Source organism: Ursus arctos, unplaced genomic scaffold (genome assembly GCF_023065955.2).
Source record: "Ursus arctos isolate Adak ecotype North America unplaced genomic scaffold, UrsArc2.0 scaffold_20, whole genome shotgun sequence".
Lineage (NCBI taxonomy): Eukaryota > Metazoa > Chordata > Mammalia > Carnivora > Ursidae > Ursus > Ursus arctos.
Window position 1 is genome coordinate 29,000,300 of NW_026622875.1, and position 16,022 is coordinate 29,016,321.

At 41.6% G+C, this 16,022-nt stretch overlaps 1 protein-coding gene across 3 annotated transcripts in view; it reads right to left on the minus strand.

Moving 5' to 3' along the window:
- Positions 1-16,022, minus strand: part of TMEM108 (transmembrane protein 108) — a 658,034-nt gene that overhangs the window by 518,172 nt on the left and 123,840 nt on the right. For all 3 annotated transcript variants that reach the window (XM_057315897.1, XM_057315896.1, XM_057315902.1), the window contains exon 3: positions 4,742-4,950. The gene's annotated coding sequence lies outside the window, so the exon portion shown is untranslated. The remainder of the gene's footprint in view (positions 1-4,741; positions 4,951-16,022) is intronic.

Here is a 16,022-nt window from a genome sequence, read left to right on the forward strand (position 1 = left end):
GTTCCCTTTAATATTTCTTGTAGGACTGGTTTAATGATCATGAACTGTTTTAGTTTTTGTTTGTCTGAGAAACTCTTTATCTCTCCTTCTATTCTGAATGATAACCTTGCTGGATAGAGTATTCTTGGCTGCAGATTTGTCCCTTTCAGTACTTTGAATAGATCATGCCGCTTTCTTTCTGGCCTGCAAAGTTTCTGCTGCAAATCCATTGATAGCTTTATGGGGTTTCCCTTATATGTAACTGTCTTCTTTTCTCTTGCTGCTTTTAATTTTTTTTTTCTTTATAGCTACTTTTGGCCATTTTAATTACTATGTTTCTTGGTGTGGATCTCCTTGAGTTGAATTTGGCCTCCTGAATCTGGATATCTGTTTCCTTCTGCACATTAGGGAAGTTTTCAGCTATTATTTCTTCAAATAAATTTTCTGCCACCTTCTCTCTCTCTTCTTCTTCTGGGATTCCCATAATGCAAACATTATTATGCTTGATAGGGTCACTGAGTTCCCTAAGACTATTCCCAATTTGTGTAATTTTCTTTCCTCTTCTTTACTCAGTTTGGTTATTTTCCATTACCCTGCCTTCCAGGTTCATTCATCCGCTTCATCTAACCTGCTATTTATTCTAACAAGTGTGTTTTCATTTATTGTATTCTTTTTTATTTAAATTCAATTAGCCAACATACAGTACATCATTAGTTTCAGATGTAGAGTTCAGTAATTCATCAGTTGTGTATAACACCCAGTGCTCATCACATCACATGCCCTCCTTACATTTATTGTATTCTTGATCTCTGATTGTTTTTTTTTTTTAATCTCTGATGTCCTCTACTCTTTTCTCAAGTCCAGTGAGTATCTTTATGATCATTATTTTAAATTCTCTATCAGACATATTTCTTATTTCCATTTGGCTTTGGTCTCTTACTATAGTTTGGTCCTGTTCTTTCATTTAGGAGATATTTTTCTATCTCTTCCTTTTGTCTGACTTCCTGTGTCTGTTTCTGTGTGTTATCAAAGTGAGCTATTTCTCTTGCTCTTAAGAACAACAGCCTTATGAAGAAGAGGTCCTACAGTGTCCTGCAGTGCAGTGTCCCCTGATCCCCAGGGCCTGGCACTTCAGGGAGTGTCTCCTATGTGTGTTGCATGTGCTCTGCTGTTGAGCCTTGGCCAATCCTTCAGTCCAGTTGTCTGCAAAGACTCTTTTTGCCTACTGTGGGTAGCATTTGGTTCCTGGCAGGGGTGGGGCATGTTTTAATAAGGTGTTCAGTGGTCTAGTTGCAAAAAGAGACCTGCAGCCAGAACTGAGGTCCTGCAAAACACATGGGTCAAGAAATGTGGTGTTAGCAGGGTTTCCACTGGTCTTTTGGAAGAGGGGTCAGCAGTACTGGAGTAAGGTGCAGGGTGGGTGAGGGAGCACCACATGGTATAAGCAAGTTAGGTAAGGCATGCCATGCTGGTTCCTGCAGCATGGCACCTGCAAGCTCCTTTGTTCCTGAAGTCCCCATGACCCCCATCTCTCTGGCCATCCTCTGAGATGAGCAAATCACCCTCCTTCCCATCTGCCCCCCAACTCCCACATTTTCCAAATTGCTGGTTCTAGGCTGTATCTGCACAGGCTGTTTGTTCTGCTGCTTCTTTAAGGGTAGGGACTCTGCTTCTTAATGCCCTCCAGGCTCTCCCAGAGTGGAGCCCAGTGATTTTTTAAAATTCCAGGCTTTAAGTCCCACTGATTTTAAGAACTCATATAATTTGGCCCCTCTTGCTTTCAAGGCAAATGTTATGGGGATTCATCCTCCCCATTTGTGGGCTCCCCCATGTGAAAGTCTGTTTTCCACCCTTCTCCACACCATTGGCTCCCTCCCCACCATAGACAGCCACAGTCTGTTTTGCTCCTAGACCTCATCTTCACCTTTCCTACTTTCTTTGATGTAACCTCCTCTCTAACTTTAGTTGTAGAGTTTATCTGCAAGTCTTTGGATGTTTCCAGGGTTATTTACACTGACGTGAGTATTATCTAGTTGTATGTGTAGGACAGGATGAGCTTAGTGTCCTCCTACTCCATCATCTCCCTAGCGGACCTCCCATTATGTTATTTTTAAATCAATTAATAAATACGTTAAATGTTTCCTAGTGTTAATCTCTAATACAATAAACACTGACAGCTATCACCCACATAATTAGAAGCCCTCTGTGGTTCTCAAATTTTAGAGTGCTACGCCTCCTGAGACCAAAGTTTGTAAAGTATTGTTCTAGACTCTAACCCCTGTGGGGACAGGGGCTACATCTTTCTTGATCACTGCTATATTCTACATGGGAGATATTTGAAAGATATTGGGGCACCTACGTGGTTCAAAGAGCCAAGCATCTGACTTCGGCTCAGGTCATGATCTCTAGGTCCTGGGGTCAAGTCCCGCACTGAGCTTGCTGTTCACTGGGGAGCCTGCTTGTCTCTCTGCCCCTCCCCCTGCTCATGCTCTCGTGTGCATGCATGCTCTCTCTCTGGCTCTCTCTCTCAAATAAATAAAATTTTTATCTTTTTTAAGATTTTATTTATTTATTTGACAGAGAGAGAGATAGTGAGAAAGGGAACAGAAGCAGGGGGGGTGGGAGAGGGAGAAGCAGGCTCCCCAAGGAGTAGGGAGCCCAACGTGGGTCTCAATCCCAGGATCACAACCTGAGCCAAAGGCAGATGCTTAACGACTGAGCCACCCAGGTGCCCCAAATAAAATCTTTAAAAAAAAAGAAAAATAACTTAATATTTGCTGAAAATGTGATCACATGTCTGTCCAGATGAACGAATGACACTCAAAATGGACCTTGCAAGGCATTCCAGACAGAGGGAACAATCTGATAAAAAGGACCAGAAATAAGAAAATAAGCATTTAAGGAGAATTGTGAGAAATTAAGTGTGTAGAGCTGATTAACACAGTGTATAAAAACTTAGGCTTTGGACATAAACAATCCTAAGTTCAAATCCTGACTCCAATCTTTATTAGCTAAGTTGCATTGGGCAGATTAAACATTCTCAGCTTTAGCTTATTAGTTGTGTGTACTAGTCCAAGTTATTACCCCTCTGTGCCTCTGTTTCCTTACCTTTAAAGTGAAGATAGTAACAGCATCTACTTCCTACATTTTTGCTGACAGCAGTAAAGTGCCCAGAGTTGTACTTCCTAACATGGCAGTCCTTTACCACATATGGCCATTAAGCACTTGGTATGTGGCTAGTGCACTGGAAAACAAATTTATTTTTTATTTTATTTTAACTGATTGAAATTAAAATTAAAAATTTTAAATTGAAGCAGTTTTATCAATATGGATGAGAGTAGAAAAGGAAACTATTTTTGGTACTTGATTCAGGTACTAGGAATCTTTTAAGTATGTTTGGAACAACGGGTATGTGAAACTAATTTTCCCACTGTTCTTTTTATGAAATCTAAATACAGTTCAATTACTTTCAATGAAAATTTAGTGTCCAAATTGAGATATGCTGCAGGTGTAAAATACACAGTGGATTTGAAAGACTTAATATCCTCCCAAGAAGAAGAAAAAAATATCATTAATAAGTCTTTATTGATTAGAAGCCCACTGATAAAATATTTTAGAGAAATAAATTTCACTTGTTTCTTTTTACTTTTTTATGTATAATCAGAAAATTTTAAATTACATAGATGGCTCATATTATATTTCTATTGGACAGTGGCTTAGCATATTGCAAGCACTGTGCAAGTGTTAGTGATCACTGTTTTATTATCTGTACTATAGAGATAACATTTACCTTACAAAATCATATAAAGAGAAAATGAGATGTGATATAAAGCTCTTAGCACAGTGTGGAGCACATAATAAGGGCTCAGTAAATGCCCCTGTCCCCTGTAAATGGCAAGCTCATCATGTGTTCTGGGAAGATAGACCTGGAAAGTGAGGTGGGGGTTGTATATTATAGAAGGTTTTGCAAATCTGGCCGAGAAGCTGGGGATTAATTCTCTATGCAACCAAGAGCCAGTGAAGCACATGATCCAGGATGTGTTTTAGAAAGATAACTCTGACATATAGCCTCGGGGAGGGGTGGGGGGATGTGAGTTTTGGAAACAATTCTAAGCCATTCAGAGCAAAGTCTGTGAAGTAGGTTGAGTGATCAAGCTGGGAAATGCTGTCTGGGGTCACAAACCAAGTCTCAGTTTGACTGATGAGTCTGGTTTCACAGGAAGCTCATAATCCAGCTTGGTGGGCAATTCCGAAAGAGAAGTTTCACAGGCATTTGGGAAAGTGACAGACAGCGTCATTGGCTTAAGCAGATCTCCTTCCACTGTGACTATCCCAAAATATGTACATTTTTTATGTTTACACAATCAAGCACATAAATGGTGTCATTACATTTTAGTTTGTGCACTCCAGAAAAAAGGCTCTTTTGTTACAGCTTTTGTAAGACAATTTCCTGATCTCAAACCCCCTAAGGAGTCCTCCAAGTTCCTCTTTTGTATAAATAAGCCCATCCTTCCCTAGGAAATACCTAGGTACCAAAACAAAACCCTTTCATCAGTACTGCCCTTAGATCCAGGCACTAGAAGCCCCCCATCCTGGGGCCATACCTTTGAGGGTTCTGGGATCGCCCTTTTTCTGCTACACTCTTCTCCTTCCTGAGGTATCTAATGTTGCATAGAAAATCACCGTAAAACTCAATGGGTTAACAGGACGATCATTTTTATCTTTCATGGTTTCTGTGGGTTTTGAGTTTGGGGTAGCTTACCGGGGTGGTTCTGGTTCAACGTCTCTCATGAGGTTATAGTCAGATGTCAGCTGAGACTGTAGTCATCTGAAGGCTTGTCTTGGACTAGAGGATATACTTCCAAGGTGGTTCACTCACAGAGTTGGCAAGTTGGTTTTGGCTGCTGTAAGACCTTAGGTCCTCTTCACATGGGAAGCTCCCTCACAAGATGATGGCTGGGTTCTGAGAGACTGAATATACAAACGGACGATGATTAGGTCATACATGAAAATAGAACTCTGACCCACAACTTGCAGCAACCAGCCCAGAAAGTCAACCACAGCATCTGTAGCAATTAACCCAAAATGTCCAGGGCTTTGATGAATAACTGATGGCTTCCTTAATCTTACTTCCATTTCCAACTTAGGACCAACAGAGAAAACCAATCACATAGCATGCCTTACTTCTAGTTAGCCCAACAGCTTCCCCATGGCAAAAACTTCTAATTAGGGCACACCTGAAGCCTCCCTTTTTTCCATTTTATACATTTCCACTCCTCTACTTGCCTTTGAATCTCTGCAAAACAGAGATGGTGGCTGACTCCCTAACTACACAAGCTCTGAATTAAATTGCCTTTGCTTGTTCTCATTTGGGTGGTCTTTGCTTATATCCATAGTTTTAAAAGCAAGAAGTTCTGAGAGAAAGTGTGTGTGTGTGTGTGTGTGTGTGTGTGTGTGTGTGTGTGTATGCGTGCGCACGCGTGTGTGTGTGAGAGAGAGAGAGAGACAGAGACAGAGAGAGAGAGACAGAGAGTAATTGTGAGCACAAGTGAGAGTGGGCCAGACACTGTGCCATTTTTATGACCTAACTTTAGAAGTCACATATTATCACTTCTACATACTTCCTGTGTCTAGGCAGTCCCAATCACCTGCCTAGGGGGAAACAGAGACCCCACCTCTTGGTAAAAATATATGTCACTCATATTGTAAGAAAAGCATGTGGGATGGGATAAATATATAGGTTTGGCCATATATGGAAATACAATCTGCTACATACCCACAGGATAAGAAATCTGTGGGGCCAGAGGACACAATTGAACAGAGCGTGCTCCCCAACTTCTAGATCTTCACGGAAAAGTATGGTAGCCACCAGTCAAATGTGGCAATTTAAATTTAAATTAAGGTTAAATAAAATTTAAAGTTCAGCTCCTTAGTCATAATAACCCCATTTTGAGTACTCAGTAGCCACAAGTGGCCAGTGACTACTACCATACTGGACAGGCCAAACAGAGTATTTCCATCACTGCATGGGACTGATCCAGTTCAAGTTCTGGGACCTCAAAAATCCATGTCCAAAAATTCCCTAGTCCATTTTCCAGGCTACAGCCTTTTTCTCTAGGTTAATCTTTGTAAGAGTAGACCATGTTGCTGATATGAGCACCTCAAGGCCTAATGGGTGGCCAAAAAATGACTGCTGACAAGCTATGTAGATAGAGCTTGGATGTCCAGGCTTGAATGTCTGCAAGCTTGCTGTTATGAACGGAGTTGTATCCCCCTCAAATTCATATGTCGAATCCTAACCTCCGGGGTGCCTGGGTAGCTCAGTCGTTAAGTGTCTTTCTTTGGCTCAGGGCGTGATCCTGGCATTCTGGGATCAAGCCCCACATCAGGCTCCTCTGCTGGGAGCCTGCTTCTTCCTTTACCACTCCCCCTGCTTGTGTTCCCTCTCTCGCTGGCTGTCTCTGTCAAATAAATAAATAAAATCTTAAAAAAAAAAAAAAAAAGAAGAAGAAGTCCTAACCTCCAATGTGACTGTATTTGAAGAGAGGGCCCTTCAGAGGTAGTAAAGATTAAGTGAGGTTGGGGTGTCTGGGTGGCTCAGGCAGTTAAGCTTCTGCCTTCAGCTCAGGTCATAATCCCAGAGTCCTGGGATCAAGTCCCACATTGGGCTCCCTGCTCTTCGGGGAGCCTGTTTTCTCCCTCTCCCTCTGCCTGCTACTCCCCCTGCTTGTGCTCTCTCAATCTCTCTCTCTTTCTCTCTCCCTCTGTCAAATGAATAAATAAAATCTTAAAAAAAAAAAAGATTAAGTGAAGTCATAAGGGTAGGGCCTTAATCCAAAAGGACCGGTATTCTTCAAAGTAGAGGAAGAGACAAGAGAGTTCCCACTCTCTGTGTGCCACAGAGGAAAGGCCATGTGTGTAAGCAGCAAGAAGGCAGCCATCTTCAAGGCATGAACCAAATTAGCTGACACCTAGATCTGGGACCTCCAACCTCCAGAACTATAAGAGAATAAATTTCTGTTATTTAATCCCCCAGTCTGTAGTGTTTTGTTATGGCACCCCAAGTAGACTAATACACTAGTGGACAATTCCTTCACAGAACAGATTAGACTGGGTGTGGGAAGAGGTGGGGAGGTGGGCCATAGGTTGGAGGGGTCCCCTGGCTACCTCATTCCAGCATGGAACTTCAAGAGATCTGAAAATTATAAACTCAAATTTGGCCTTCCAGGATGCTATGAATGCATATATGTAAATGTAGAGAGATACAATTTATTTAACAGTTTGTTAGCATGATTTATATCTTTTAAATACTTTGATATATGATATATAGGCCTCCAGTGGTGCTCTTGCATTAGACCCCACAAAAGTTAGGGGTACACAAGATTTTAGTTTTTACTCTGAGGAAAAGCAAAACATATGTGTGTGGTATGTTGCATCATTATTATTGTAATGAAAATACAATTTCATATAGAAGGGTGCTATCAGGCCCAAGTTAGGGGTACAAACTGGGTAGAGGGCCTTCCTCTGCCTCGATGCATATTTCAGAGACAAAGTATTTTTCAAGACTAAGAAACTAATGTAGATATCACCTGCACTCTTATTTTAAGGGGACTGTTGAATTTCCTGAGAAGAAAAGCCTACGGGGAATAGGCTTGGGAATGAATATTGTAGTAGTCACTGTTGATGCCCCCTTTTACTGAGAGTGACTTTTGTTTCAAGTGACACCTGGAACAGCCAACTTTTATCCACTGAAATGTTCCTTGAAACATTTTATTTTCCACCTGGTATATCTTTAAACAAAAATGCTTGTCAGCAGCTGGCACATTAAGAAAGTCACTACCAGTTTTCCATAAGTTTAAAAAATATTTTGAGCTGTCCTGTGAAAGTCTCTTTCTCCAGCTCAGCGAGTTCTTTAGCTGATGAATGTTCCCAAATGCATATGGTTGCTGATGGAGGAACCCAGATTCCTGACTACACAGAAAGTTGCCCTTCTGCCTCTATGACTTTGGGTTGAAGAGCAAACCATGCCCTTGGCCAGAGCAGCTGAGAGCCTTTCTACATCTTAGAAAAGATGCTTTGGGCACTCGTTCAATTACTTGTGGCTGTATTCCCCTGACCTTCAGGGTCTTTGTGGAGTATTATAATGTGAGCCAACAGTGCAAATGCTATAGTGTTACCCACACATCTAGATAAGGTGGCAGACCTAGCAGATGTTAGCAAACCCTACCCCTTCTTAGACCTAGCAGACCTAGCAGATGTTAGCAAACCCTACCCCTTCTTAGAATTTAGGATGGAGTGTTCCAAATATACAGAAAGCATATGTGATAGACTACAGTAAGAAACAAAGATGACCAAACGCAGTCTGAAACAAAGCTGGACTTGTCGTTTATCTGGAAGAGGCATGTGGCCTCATTCAGGTATGAGTTCAGCAGGTCTCTCTGTTACAAATCTAAAGAACTTGGCCCATGGGGCAGAGTGTAAATTCTTTCTTTTCCTGTCTCTGATTTAGGGAAGTCTGGATTCAAACAAGTCCAGGGTTGGTTACCTAAGCTTCCAGTGGGCCGGAGGCCATTCCGTGAGGGGCCTGAACTGAGCATTCTTAACAAGATTTCACTTTAATGTGAATGCAAACAAGAAAAGGAAATTCCCAGGAACCAGAAGCAAAGACTTTAGATAGTACAGTAGGTGGGAGTTGAAACTATGTAGCCCTCAGGATGTGAGTCTTAGATACACCTGAAGTGAAGAGGTTTTTAATGCTTGGGCAGAAAGTAGAGTCAGAGGCAGGCAGCCAGAACAGGTCTCTACCCACTTTGTGCTCTGGGATTGGAAAGTTACATGTGGAAGCAAGCTTCCTGCCCCAGCCCTGCATGAGAATATCAGTAGTGGAAAATAAATTTAGGACTGAGCAAGGTTGTCCAGGACCTACCTGATGAACACCTTGAGCCTGACAGAAATAGCCACAAATCTGTCCCCTGGGTTTTCAAAACTAGGGCACCCCCAGGATTCTCAAGGAAGATGATTATGATCTCCATAGCCTATCAAATGATGATATGTACTGTGTTTAGTGGCTTCATGGGGTGGGGCAGTACAGAAGGAGGGCTTCAAATATGCAGTGTGAGAAGCCCTCTAGTGCTTATATTTTATTAATTTATTATACATTGGTTCATTTATTAATCACACTGTGTGCCAGGCTCTTTACCATTTGTCATCCTGAATCTTCCCAACAACCACATTCCACAGCATATCCTTAACCTGGGCAGAGCAGCCTTCCTAGCTGGCACTATTTTTCAGAAAGTTGGATAAAGTCCCAGTCTTCTGACATGCATAATATTCTACCACCTGAGATTCATTCTTTGGAGTTTTGGCAGCTTTTCCATTTACACGTGCACACACACCTCCATACTAGATTACAAACACTAGACAATCGAGTACAATGGAAAGAGCTCTGACATGGAAGCCCTGTGACCTGGGTTCTGGTCTGGACACCATGCCCTGACTATGAGATTTTGGTAAGGCTACACAGCTAGGATGGTTTTCAGCACATAGTAGATGGTAAATGAATGAAAGTGTTTAATTTACATTATTACTATGCATTCCTGACCAAGGGCTCAACATCTCCATATATCATATCATGGCCCTTACCAGCATGTCATAAAAGCAACTAGAACCCTGTCGCATTGCATAGTGAGGTGTGTGTAGACAGAATCCTTCACCAAAACGAGCCCAGTCTTATTCAAGGTGAATCTATAACATGCTCAGAGCATAGAGGATGTCAAAATGCTTTTATAGTTCCCCTTTTGTACTGAGGTCTGCTCACATGAAGCTTTGCCTTCCCTCCCTTCTTCCTTTTCCACTGCTCTTGGCCATGGCACTTTCTTTGGTCTCCATGGTTGCCATGCTGACAAATCTTTTTTCCCACAGCTTTAAATTCTTTAGAGTAGAACCACAATAAGACAGACGATACTGGCTCCCTCTTGCCAATATTGAAGACTTCCCACAGTCTAACTTTGATATTACTTTATGCTTAACGTTCCCCTCTCCACCAGAAGAAAGGATTGAGTAAAACATCAAAGATCCAGGGACAGAGAAACTTATCCTCCCATGCAAATATTCTACCATAAATCTATAATCATTTTGGAAAGAAACATTCCATGCTGATTTCTATAATTTGGACACAACTCTGCTGTACATATTGATGGTATAAGGGGCTCCCAATAACCATAAGTTTTATGTAAAACGAAGCCTTGACAATAACACCTAAAAATTTGCCTTCTTAGAATTTAGGATGGAGTGTGATTTGAAAGGCCCAGGCAGAATTATTCAAAAACAATTCCTGAGTATTACTTCAAAAGTACTCCTAGTGGATGCTAACACCTGCTTAACTTGAATTCTGATAATACCGCTTCTCTCACTGAAAAAAAACTTTTGGAAGGAACTGCTGATCCAGAATTTCCTGCTTTGCCTTCTCCTGGGCCTTTAACTGTTCAAGACCTTGCTTGCCCTCGGAGCAAACAAAGGCAACCAGACCACCATAACTGACAATGTTCAGCAGGGTTCCAACTTCACTGGAAACCATGTAATCAACTAACAGGTCAGGAGGACTTTCTCTGAGGCACTCCTCAAAGAAACATTAAAGCAAGCAGGGGAGAGAAGCCAGGAATAAAATTAGGACCTGAGTTGGAGGGAGAAATAGAACGATTATTAGGTGGCAAGCAGATATAGAGGCTAGAAGAAGATAGTTCTTCAAAGTACCCCTGTAAAATGGGAGGTTGGTGTGGGAAACACACAAGTAGCAAACTTTAGACAGGTGAATTTCATGGGGCTGGGGATAGAGCACCAGGCTGGAGTCCCAACTCTGGCACTTACCTAGAAGACCTCTGGAGAGCCACTTAGTCTCACTGAGCTCCACTTGCTTCATGTGGAATGTGATTACTGTGGCTCCTTTAAGCAATAAAATTTCAGTATTCTAACTTCCCTACTCTCTTCTCTCTAGACCTGGTTTAAAAATGAATGCTTAATGATATGTTCACTTGAACTGAAGATGCATGATATTGCATATTCTATGCACACATGTGACTTGAACTCATTTATCCAATGAAGAGAAACACATATTTAGACAACTTTAAGAAAAGGTTCAAATGTTCCTGCTGGCAATGGTGAAAGTTAGCCATTTAGATGTTCCATAGCTACCCCAAACTCAGCATCTTCAAGAATGGACCATCTTTCCCTTTAGTTCCTCCTTTGAAGGTCTATGATAGGTGATGGCACCGCTATGTCCACACCACGTTGGCTATAAAAGAGAGCCTCCTTTTCTTTTCTCCTAATCTCTGCAATCATAGATAACCAAATCCTGATAACTTCACTGCCCACTGTTTTCAGACACCTTTTATATGGAGTGAGGGGAACTCATATCTCAGACTCTCATCATTGCCTACCTGGACCACTGCCTGCCTTCTTGCCCTTCACCACCCACTATCCATTGTCCCTGCTGCTGCCACAATAATCTCTCTGAAGCATCAATCACTTCCCGATACAAAACCATTCACTGGTTCTGTTCCCACTCTTTCCTGGAGTTCTTCACCCCACGTGCCAGGTCATCCCCCTCCTGGGCCCTCATCAGGCTAATTTCTACTCATCCTTTTCGACCAGGAAGCACTTCTTTGCTGCCCACGTTGCTGCAGGCTCCACCAAGTAGCCCCACTATCCCACTACCGCTTGTGTATCTGTACTGTTGCACTCACTGCTTTGAGTTGTAACTGTGCCTGCTTCCCTGACCAGGCTGTGGACTTCCTGAGAACAGAGGCATGTTCCATCCTGTCACTTAGCAGAAGTCCTGGCCCATACCAGCTACTTAAAAACTTTAATTCATTCATGTTTACTCTGGATTCAGAAATGTCATTGATCTAAAGCAGAACAAAGCCATGATCCAGCCACCTAAATCTGTTCAGTGAAGCCAAACAGAGGTGGGCTGAGACGCAAGCCCAGTGCTTCAGACACATGCCAGCGTCTTTGTTGGATACTGGTATCTGCATGTGGCAGACTCTGAGTTGGGTCAAGTTGATGCTAACAAACTGTTTGTGGCAGAGCCATTCTGACAGCCATTTCTGTTTCCAAGTGAACACTGTATATGGCAGATGCTACATTAAGGTAATTATTTTATACAAAATGTAATCAATTTCCCTGTATGCTTTCTCTCCAGCAAATGATTCTGCATAAAGCAAGGTTTAATGTTTTGGCCTGGCTAAGAGGCTTTTTCTTGGATGGAAAAAGAAGTGCTCCAGAAACTTTGCCAGAAATTTCCAAATATCACTGAGTCTTCAAATATTGCACTATGCAGATCAATTTTGATTGACTTCCACCTACATAGTTGACTCAATTCCTTTGCAAATCACTCCCTTCTTTAAACTTCATTTTCTCCATCTGCTAAATAAGAGGAACGGATTATTTTAAAGCTCTCTTCCCAGCTCTTAAATTAGATGACTCCAAGACTCTTATTTATTATTTCACTTTCCATGTGATCTCTCATTTTAAGTTAACTGGTGGCATAGACATTTAGCAAAAAAATACATATATTCGGTTATTATTTTTCATATAAAACTGATTTGTTATTGTATAGGATTTACATAAAATAAGTCTTGATTACAAATACTTGACTTGCATATCACCTGCTTTACACAAAGCAACATTTATCTGCAGGACTAGCTACATAATTTGTGGGAACCAATACAACATGAAAATGCTAGGTGCTTTGTTTAAAAATTAGTAAGGATTTCAAGAGGGAAACAACAGAGCATTAAACCTAGGTTGGAGTCTTCTGAGCTTGGGGTCCTGTGTGACGGCCAGGCCTGCTCATCTGTGCTATTCTCTACATACCTCAGCTAAGCCACAAAGATGTCTCTTAGTAATGAATATGCCTATACAATTCCCCCAACCCTGATTCACAAGCAAATCCAACAAAAAGAAATAAAGATGCACAGAAGGAAATATCACTCGATTTCTGGTCACAATCTAAGTTCTTTTATGCCCACTCAATGAGAGAGCCGTGGGCTGGAATCAGATGTGGGCACAATGTCTGACATAACTATTGACCCATTGATATGATCGCCAATGATTCATTGGATTTCCAGAGCACTCAGCCTTCCCCTCTTTAAAATGAGGGGCTTTATTTTTGCCACTAGGATTCTGTGAATCTGTGCTTGCTTTCTGATCCAGGCCTTGTTTCCTTGCCATATAACTATTTTTGAACATTTCAATGAATTATAACATATATAGAGAAGTGCTCATATCCTAAGTGTCGAGCCTGTTGAATTTTTCCAAACTAAACACATCCATGTAACAGCTCCCAGAACAAAAAGTAGAACATGACCGGAACCTCAAATGCCCCCCTCATGCTCCCTTCTCATCACAACCTTCGAGTCTCACAAGGGTAACTGCTGTCCTGACTTTTAATAACATATATTTGGTTTGCGTCTTTTTGAACTTTAAGCAAATATAACATGTTTGTGTCTGACCTCTTTAACTCAATACTACAGTTTGAAATTCTTCCACATGGCTGTAGATCATTCATTCTCATCGAACTAATGTTCTGTACATATGCCACAGGTGAACTACCCTTCTATTGGTGATGGGCATTTGGGTAGGTTTTATTTTTGGCAGGCCATCTAAGTTTATAATTTATAAAACATTTCCATCATTCCTAATTCTCAGGAACTTTAGTAAGATTGAAAATAAGCTTACTTTCTTTGATTTTATAAATAGTGAGGCTGAAATGTCCTTATATAGGGATTTCAAAAAGCCTGGGACTCTTTCTTTAATCCAAGAAGTGAAAAATGAGCAGAGGATAATTTTTTTATTCTTATTCTAGCTCAGCTTCTACTTGACATTACACAATCACAGGTGAGGTTTCCTAGCCTGCAGAAACAGCAATTATTGTCATTGTTCAATAGCATCTGACCATACTCTGTCTGATGAGGAGAGAAAAGACTTCTGAGTATATCAAGAGGAACACTCCCCAGGGTTTGGGAAGTCTGTGATAGAACAGACCATATCAGATCAGGGGGTGGGAGTGGGAACTGGGTAATGAAAATGGGTCACAACTGCCAGTTCTAGACAAGATACAAGAGATGGTGGTGACAGCTGGGCTGGGGTAGGGGTGGGGGTGTGCTTTGGGGAGGCAGGTAAGATAGTCTCCAAGATGTGGGAATAGATCCCCCCAAAATAGACAAAATTTAGCAATCTAGGCAGGTGGTCTATGGCTGGGCAGGTCAGCAGAAGGTAACACACAGATCCTCTCCAGTAGGAACTCAGCAACAGAAGGTATGAAAGCAGGCCATCCTTTCACAATCTGGACAGAAGCTGGTCTCAGGGAAAGCTAGGAGCCACTACTGACCACCGGCATAACTCAGCCCAAAAGAACTGGTAGGAGCAAGAAAAGCCTCAGTGGACCAGTAACTGCCACTGCAGGCAGGTTACCCAGGCAAGGGCTCAGATAGCCTCCTGGGGCCTCACCACCAGAACCAGCACAGAGTAGACTCACCAATAAGATGGGACAGTTCTGTCCTTCACTAATTCAATAAATGATTATTGAACTTCTAACCATTTACCAAGCACTGCACTAGTTGATGATGAACAAAACATACACATTAATTACATCACTTAGGATGCCTTTATCTGCAAGTGGTAAAATACCCAGTTACAAGTGGTTTAGACACAATACAGGTAATTAGTAATTTCACATACAAAGTCTGGAAGTAGGCTGTCCTAAGGTTGTCTCAGTCGCTCACCAAAGTTAGGACCCTGGCTGAACACGTTTTCAATTCCCCTCATGACTGCAAAAGGATGTAGTAGCCCCACATATCACACCTTCACATAATGATGTTGAAAGTAGGAAGGAATAAAACTTGCAGGGGTTTGTTTTTGTTTTTGTTTTGTTTTTTGTTTTGTTTTTAAATCTGAGAGTAAAATCTTTACCAAAAGCTTCTCAGCTGAGTCCCTCTGATGTCACCTCGGCCAGATCCAGATCATGTGCTCACAAGTAAAGGGGAGGTGGGATGACCATAACTGTCTAGACCAATCATGATGTAAGCCCTGGAACTTAATATAGGGTGCCCTGATACCTGAACACACTCAAGGTCATCTCTGCAAGGAAAAAGAGGGGATACCTTCAGGGTAGACGATCAAAAATAGTGCCACCATGACCGAAACTCCTAAAACAAGGCTTCTTTCACTGTCTTGGGGCCAGCATGGGTTCCAGAGTTTGGAGAGCTCTTTTACTTAACAAAATCTTTGTGAGTACCCTCTCTGGGCAGGCAGGTGTGGGGCTTCCAGCTTTGAGCTTTGGAAAGCTTCAGCTGTCAAAGCACTAACCTCTTCAAGCTCTACCTAAACAGATTTCCTGTGAGGCCGGGCCCTTCTTTAATCCAGCTGGCTCTCTGTAATGGTGGCACCAAGGGGAGTGCTATGGAAATGACAGGTGCTTTCTGTGCCTCAGAAGTTCAGCATGTCCTAATTTTATGTCCTACCACTCAGAGTTTTATTTCATCTCTCCTTGATTCTATTTACATTTTTGGCTTATATAACCTCCTGGGATAGTGAGTTCTGTATGCTTCATACTTGCCAGGGAAGGCAACATTATTTTCAATATGTCCTAATACCCTCTCCTTTAAGCTTCCAAAGGTTATCATATCTATTCATTCTCATTTTGTTTATTAGAGTCCACCCTGAAAACCTATCAGAGATTGCTTGTTCTTCAGAGATATCCTCAAAGAGAAAATAGCCAGAATACTAATAGTGGGCATTTATTGAACAATTACTATGTGCTAGCCACCATTCTAAATGTATTTATATGTATTAACTAAATTTAATCCTCAAGAAACCCTGTAAGGGAGGAATTTTTATGTACTTTTTTTTTCAGAGGAAGTAAAAAGATATTAATTAACTTGCCCAAGATCACATAGCTAATGAGTGGAGAAACAGAGATTCAGACTCAAGGCGTCTGAATCCAGAACTCACATTTGCAAGCACTCATTATACTATGTCTCAAA